Source organism: Chinchilla lanigera, unplaced genomic scaffold (assembly GCF_000276665.1).
Source record: "Chinchilla lanigera isolate Chin_1 unplaced genomic scaffold, ChiLan1.0 scaffold00098, whole genome shotgun sequence".
Classification (NCBI taxonomy): domain Eukaryota; kingdom Metazoa; phylum Chordata; class Mammalia; order Rodentia; family Chinchillidae; genus Chinchilla; species Chinchilla lanigera.
The window spans coordinates 619,153-627,028 of record NW_004955499.1 but is presented as its reverse complement, the minus strand read 5'-3'; the positions used below and the strand labels follow the sequence as shown (position 1 = coordinate 627,028).

At 60.1% G+C, this 7,876-nt stretch overlaps 1 long non-coding RNA gene across 1 annotated transcript in view; it reads right to left on the bottom strand.

Annotated features, from left to right (window-relative positions):
* Positions 1-7,319: 7,319 nt before the first annotated feature.
* Positions 7,320-7,876, bottom strand: part of LOC106146860 — a 6,729-nt gene continuing 6,172 nt past the window's right edge. Inside the window, exon 4 of the long non-coding RNA XR_001231460.1 lies at positions 7,320-7,850. This is a non-coding gene — a long non-coding RNA (uncharacterized LOC106146860). The remainder of the gene's footprint in view (positions 7,851-7,876) is intronic.

Sequence of the window (7,876 nt, the reverse complement as noted above, 5' to 3'; positions counted from 1 at the left end):
ACCAATGCCCAGGACCCTGGTTCCCGATGAGGCCGCGGCTTCAGAGCAGGACTTGGAGGTGCAGGTGCTGCGGAACTAACGCATAAACACCACAGGCCACCTGCCTCGCACTCGCAGAGATCCTCCCGCCTCAGCCTCCACGCGCTGGAGTCCAGGCTCCTGGAGATTTTCAAGGATGGCGCGTTGTTCCCGGCCGGCAGGGTGTCGCTCAGGAGAGCGCAGGAGCTCCTCCTCCCCGCTGCACACTGCACCCCGCGGCCAAAATCTCTCCACCACCCCCTCCCCACCCTGGGAACCGGCATCTCCTCTGTCCTCCTGAGAGCGCAGCGATTCTTTACATCCCAACCCTGGGCGAGAAGACACAGCCCCCTTCCAGGTCACAGGAGCGCTCCGGTTCTACTGACCCTCTCGAAGCTGGTGGGATGCCTGCTTTTTCAGGGCCGCATAGTATTCCACATGGGCACTTGGGGCTGATCCCAATGGTGAGTCTGTGTCCCACATGGGCCGAGACCACGGGGCCTGCATGCCCACAGCTGAATGCACAGAGGGCCATGTTGTGTCCAGGGCGGGGACCACGTTCTCCTGTGCTAGGGTTCCCCTGGGGCTGGGACTCCACGCAGGCAGCCTGGCCCCAGGACCTCAGGCAGAGCTGGAGAAGGTAAACCGCGTCCCAGGGTGGACCCCGACCCCCCAATTTAGAGGAGAGAGGTCAGTGGGGCTCACGGCTGCAGAGGGCGCAGTCCGTGGTCGGCTGCCCCAAGGCAGGAGCATCACGAGACGGACAGATTCGCTTTTCGATCGATCCAGCGATCCACCGATCGATCGACTATGTGAAATCAGTGTTGACGCGCTGAGTGTGGGCCGGAGAGAGCTCACCATCTCTGAGGCCCAGACAACGTGGACACCAGTGCCGCCGTCACAGACAACCGGGAGAGGCACCGAAGCCAGGCCCTGCGCGCGGAACTCAAATCCTCAGGAATTTACGCTCTTGGTGCCAGAGGCTGGGCCAGAGGCATCCCGGGCCTTGCTGCCTCCGCAGGCTCCTGGGGAGACCTTCCCGCCTCTGCCTCCTCTGGGCCTGCAGGTGGCCCCGAGCTGCGGCCCCGTCACTCCAGTCTCCGCCTCCATCTCTGCTCGGCCTCTTCTCTGTGTCTGCGGCTCTTCTGTCTCTCAAGAGGACACTGCCGTCAGACTCGGGAGGCTGAGGCAGGAGGGTCTCCTCCACGCTTCTTCCCTCACAGGTTCTGGGGGGCAGGAACTGGGGTGCTGCTCTAAGGAGAACGTGGGGCAGCTGGGGGCCTCACCTCACCTTTCCACGTCCTCTGTCAGCGGGTGCTGCGGGCAGCAGGGCTCCCTCATCGCAGGACTCTGACGCTGAACTCTGGCCTGACAGACAGACAGACAGACAGACAACAAACCTCATCACCAGGACCAGCGCCGCTGAGGGGGAGCACAGCCCGCGCCTGACCTCACCGCGCCAGGCAGATGCAGCTCCTCCACAAAACAGGGCAGAGAGGAGGCTGAGGCAGGAGGAGCTGAACAGGCAGTGAGCCCAGCATCGGAAGTGCAGCTTCGGGGCCGGGGATGTCGCTCAGTGGTGCAAGCTCCTGCCCGTCAAAGCGCAAGGTCCTGAGTTCGATTCCCGGTACCCACATTTTTTTTAAAGGTGCAGTTTCCCAGGCGACGCAGCCCGTGTTTGGGGAGCCAGCGCACAGCCCGGGTCTACGCTGCTCAGTTGCTAAGATGCCCGGGTGCGGCTGAACTTGAGATCCTCCTGCCTCAGCCTCCCAGGGCGCTGCGATCCCAGGCCCAGGGTGAAGCTATGCCTGCATCTGGATGGCGGAGCCCAGAGACGCCACTCAAGGCCTCTGGAGCGCACAGCACACGGCCGCCCGCACCCGCGGCCCAGCCCCTCCCCACCCCCTCCCTGCCCCATCTCCCTTCTCCTTTGTGAAAGGTCCGTCTCCCTCCTTCCTACCGCCTGTGTTTGATTTTGCTCTGTATTTGTACCCTGCGCTTCCCACACAGGACCCAAGTTCGTCCTGCTTCGGGGCTGCGTAGTACTCCACAGTGTGTGATGTGCACGTTTTTCTCACCCCTTCATCTGCACATGGACACAGAGGCTGCTGCCACGATTCTGCTATTGCTCTATGGACGACGCCACGACTCGGCTCCGGAACTCCTGGCCTCCCCAGACTGAACCTCAGTCCCGGCCTGGCGCCTGCCGCCCAACACCCTCCTTCCTGTCTGCATGGACACGATGGCTGAGGGGGTCAGCAGGTGCTGTGGGTCAGCAGGGCCCCCACGTTCTGCATCCCTCTGTCCCCAAGCACCAGGCCCTCGCGGTTCACCCACGCCGGAGCTGGTGTCAGAGCCCCGGCCCTTTTTCGGGGCTGTGTGATATTCCATGCATGGATGGACCCATTCCCCCTTCCCGTTCACCTATCTACAGCTGAACGTGTTGTTTCCAGCGCCGCATTTATAAAAAGCGATGCAGCCAGCTGCGGTGCTGCTTGTCCATCACGCCACCCGTCTGGGAGGCTGAGGCAGGAAAATTTCCAGCTCAAACCTAGCCCGTGCAGCTTCCAACTCGGCGAAAGCCTGCTCCAAGGGGCCTGGACATCGCTGTCCTGTGCCTTCGCGCTAACTCCACAGGGCGCCTCCAGCGTGCGCTCCGTCCCCTCCGCCCTGATTCACTCGGGGCAGCTGCCAGCTGCTGCGTCAAACCATCCTGAGACCCTGCACGCAGAGACCCAGTGGTCACCGAGTGACTAACCGACCTGTGCCTTCCAGTGCCCCTGGGGCAAGCGGCAGAGGTGGCTTTGGGGTGCAGGGAGCGTGTCTGAACGCGTGCGCCTGTCCTCGCAGCCGCGGCTCAGGAGGCTGAGGCAGGAGGGTGTCGAGTTCCAGCCCCGCCAGGAGTAACTCCGGGAGACCCTTAGTGCTGGGGCTGCGCTGCGCCCCGGGACGGCCCGCGTCGGGGAGACGGAGCCCGGAATCCGGGTTCGCCAGAGCCCGCGGCCCCCACGCTCCGGGCCCCAGACTCCCTGCGCGGCGGGGCGGGGCCGGATTAGGCGGCGGGGCGGAGACAAAGGCGCAGACTCGCCGAGCCGCGAAGCCGTTTCCGAGCGTACACCGCCACCGTGTGGCCGCCGGGGCGGTGACAGGGACGAAGCACGGCGCTCGCGTGGCCCAGTCATCCTGTTGTTTGAGGCCGGGTCTCGCTGTGCCGCCCAGGCCGGCCTTGAGGTCGCGGGGCCCCTCCCGCCTCAGCCTCCCGCGCGCTGGGCTGGCGGGTGTGCGCCCCGCGGCCGGCTGCGTGGGCCTTGTGACAGTTATGGCTGGAACGGTGTGCCCTGAAGATGCGTCCACCTCCTGACCCAGACCTGGCACGGAGCCTGACTGCAAGCAGGGTCCCTGCAGAGGGCATTAGTGGAGGATGTGGAGAGGAGACCCTCCCGCCTCAGCCTCCTGAGTCCAACGGCAGCGTCCTCGTGAGACACACGGGGGGACGCAGGCACAGGGGAGCAGCCGCGTTCCAGGCCAGCCTGGGCTACACAGCGAGACTTCTCTCAAAAAACTAAAAAATAAATACAATGAAACACAGCCGGAAGCCGGATCTGCACCACAGCTACTCGGGAGGCTGAGGCAGGAGGGTCGCTGCAGCCCTAAGTCTGAGCTCAGCCTGGGCATCGTAGCAAACCCTGCCTCAAAGCCAGCCTGTCCGGGTGACAGGGCCGCCTGGCAGCTGTCCCCACGGTCACGCCCGGGCCGCCTGCTCCTATTTATACCCCCTCTCCCGGCAACAGAGGCACAAACAGCACGGCCGGCGACAGCTGCAGGAACCCCAAGCCCCCGTCCCCAGGCAGCCAGGTGCCCGCAGCCCCGGCCGAGGGAAGACCAGCAGCTGGCGTCTTCAAGCCAGTCCCCTCCGCTTCCGAGGTGACACATTCCCGGAGCGTAGGTCCCAGGCGCACGGGGCCGAAGGGAACGGGGGTGAGGCCCTGCTCAGCACCCACGCTGGCACCCGAGCACCGTCGCACGGGCAGGGGATGCGTGTCAGGGCGGGGTGCCAGCGCTCCGGCAGCCCTGCTGCGCACACGGTCCCATCCACCCCGCAGACTCGGACGGCGCCCCAGGGGCCCCGGAGCCGGGACTGGCACAGCCCTATTCATAGCCACCACCTCCAGCGCCGCGGAATTTGTGCTGGAGCCCGGCCAGGCCCGGGATAGAGCGGAATCCACAGCTGTGCCCGCCCGCGCCAGCTGTCCCCCCTCCGGGGTCCCTCTGGAAGCCGACCGGACAGCGGCTGATCCTGAGTCGGAACGGGGCCGCGTGCGACCCTTGCTGACCACAGCCAGTTCCTTCCTGCATGGAAAAGGCCAACGCTGACCCTGACCCGGACCCTGACCCTGACCCTGACCCTGGCCCTGACCGTCGCCCCTCCCCAAGCTGTGGGACCCTTGGGAAACCTCCTACGCACCCAGCAGGGGCCCAGCCACCATGGCCCCGGCAGCTGTGCAGCCAGGAACATGGCTCAACCTGGGGACGGAAGAGAGCTGGGAGCCGGGCTCTGACAGGATCCGGATCCAAACCCCCAACCAGCAGCCGAGGAGGGGAATGGCCCAGGTCCATCCAGGCACTAGGGTGGCAATAGAACATGGTCTGTGCATGCTGTGGAATACTACACAGCCAGGAAAAAGAATGGAGCTGTGAGAGTGCATGTCTGTGATTCCTAGCACTTGGGAGGCTGAGGCAGGAGGAGCTTAAGTTTAAGCTCAGCGTGTGCAACTGAGTGACATAGTGAGAGCCCCATCTCAATATACATTAAAAAAAAACAGAACTGGAGATGTAGGTCAGTGTGAAGGCCCTGTGTTCAATTCTTAATAGAGATAAATAAGTAAATGCATGCCAGGTGTGGGGTGCTTGCTGATAATCCCAGCACTCTGGGAGGCTGAGGCAGGAGGATCTCAAGTTCCAGCTCAGCCTCAGCGATTTAGCAAGACCTCATCTCAAAATAAAAAATAGAAAGGGCTGGGGCCGAGGCTCAGGCGAGCAGGCCCTAGGTTCCATCTTGAGGGCTGCAATTTTTTTTTTTAAGGACTAAAGTTTGGGGGAGCGGGATTTGCCTTCTGCTATGCAGGACGGGACAGGTTCTGGGGCCCGGCGTGCAGGAGAAAGTGGAGTTTCTCACACCTCTGAGCCAGATGACAGGACAGCGGCAAACGCAAGGCCCACGCCCTGTGAGTGTTACTATGACCACAGAAATAGAATTCTTAAAATATAAAAGCACTTTTAAAATAGAAAACTGTTTTGTAAAACTAGGAAAGCTGTTCCGTTGTTATTTCCAGGCAGGGTCTCATTACGCAGCCCAGGTTGGTCTCAAACTTTCAGAGACCGTCCTGCCTCAGCCTCCCCGAGTGCCCAGCTGACAGGTATGCGCCACCACGCCTGGCTAGAAAAGTATTTTGTATAAACTAGAAAAACAGTGCTTAAGAGCAGCGGTGACAAGCCGGGCGTGGTGGCGCGCACCTGTAATCACAGCACTGGGGAGGCTGAGGCAGGAGGATCATTGCGAGTTCGAGGCCAGCCTGTGCTACAAAGTGAGCTCAAGGCCAGCCTGAGCTGCACAGCGAGACCCTGTCTCAAAAAGACCAAAAAAAACGCAGCGGAGGGACAGGTCCGGGTCGGTGGCCTCCAGGGGTCGGGGGAACAGGGAGACAGGCTTAGGGCGACACCGAGGAACAGGAGTCCCCTCCCCTCTGGGGGAGGAACACACTCTGAATCGACCGGGTGGTGCGGGCTCAGCTCTGAGCATAAATAAAAAAACCGCTGGAGCTGCATTTCGCGCTGGAGAACGCTGCGCTGCTGAATTACACCGCAATAAAGCGCTTCCTCCCAAGATCCATCAGCGCTGCCGACTGCATTAACCAAGTAAAAGACAAAGCGGCACCATCATCTCCAAAGAGGAAGAAAAAGCATCGAAAAACCAAAATTTAAAAAAAAAAAAAAAAAACAGCAGGGCATGGTGGCACACGCCTGTCCTCCCAGCACTCGGGAGGCTGAGGCAGGAGGATCGTTGCGAGTTCGAGGCCCGCCTGGGCTACAAAGTGAGCTCAAGGCCAGCCTGACCTGCAGAGTGAGACCCTGTCTCAAAAAAAGACAGAAAAAAAAAAACAAAAATAAGCCCGGTGTGGTGGCGCATGCCTGTTAGCCCAGCACTCAGGAGGCTGAGGCGGGAGGATTACCGGGAGTTCAAGGGCAGCCTGGGCTCCATACTGACCACGGCTTGGGGACTCACGCAGCGGGGTCCCCAAAGTGAGCAGCACCAAGACCCTGCCCAGCTGCCCACACGTCAGGGTTGCCATTTCTTTTCTTTTGTTTTTTCTTGCAAAACTGAGGATGGAACGTGTGACCTTCACACCGCAGGCCCCTTCTAGTTCCTATTTTGAGATAGGGTCTTGCTAAGTCACTCAGTTCCCCAGGATGGTCTCGAACTTCAGATCCTCCTGCCTCAGCCTCCCCAGTGCTCGGGTGACAGGCATGCCTGGCCACGCCCCTGGAGGTTGCCTAGGAAAAGGAACTCTGTAACTGAGTAAAATTAAAACGTGTAGGAAGGAAATGAACTGCATTTTATTTGAAATATTGTAACAGAGGCTTTCTCTAGCTAATTTAGAAACACTTTACACAAAGCTTTAGAAACACACATCTTCTCAAAAGACGCATCTTCTCAAACGCTTCAAAAGCAATGGGTGCAGTGACACACACCCATCACCCCAGCTCTTGGGAGGCTGAGGCAGGAACACTGCGATGAGTTCAATGCCAGCCTGGGCTCCGTAGCGAGACCCTGGCTCAAAATACTTAATTAATTTTAAAAATGTAAAGGAAACATGAGGAACATGTTCCACAAACCCCACTGAGAGATGCTGGATCACACAGGGACATAAAAGTCTGTGAAGAGGGTTTCTTCTCTTTCTTTTTTGTTTTTCTGATACAACTTTCTTCCCACCGAAGCAGATGCCAGCCGAGAATTATGACCGTGATTAAACAAAAAGCACATTTTTGTCTCAGGGCAAAAAAAAGAAAAAGACAAAAACCTGCACAATTACAGTCTTCCATCTGCAGCATGCTGTGATATAAGGTCATAAAACAAGGGCCACTTTCCTGGGTGTCCACCCCCAAAGGCCAGGCGATCGATGACCACGTCCACGCCATCCCAGCCTGGAGAAACAGCATGTGGGAGGCTGAGGCAGGAGGATGTCCAAAAGTTCGAGGCCAGCCAGGGCGACACAGTGAGACCCCGTCTCAGAGCTGTAAACAAAACAGAAAGGAACAACCTGAGCGACACATGAACCAGATGGGACGGACGCTGGACCACACCTCCTACAGGCTCCACGTCACGACCCGCGTCGTGCGACACGCACCGTGCCGTGTGCCGAGCCACACAGGGCCTGCATGTGAGCAGATCCCTGGGACCTGACCAGGCCGTGCAAGCCCCCAACATGCAGGCGTGTGCGTCTAATGCCCGGATCTCCCACTCGCCCTCCCGACGGGGCTGTCCAGGACAGGCGCTGTCCCAGTGGAGCTTGGGCCACAACCATGAGCCCCACTGGGGCATCTCAGGAGACCAGCCCTGGGCACCACAGCAGCTGCCAGCTCTGCCCATCATCCTGCAGGACCACGATGCCATGGCCACCCGTCCCTCTGTGCACGCAACTGTCCCCGTCACTGGATGCACCCTGAAGACTTTTTGTTGGGGAGCTCCTCTGGGGTACAGCCTTACCCACTGACATGCCCACCTGAGGTCCGTGTGCATCCAGCAACCTGTCCATCCTCAGCGCTCCGTCCACCTGCCAAGCCACCCACTTACGTTCTA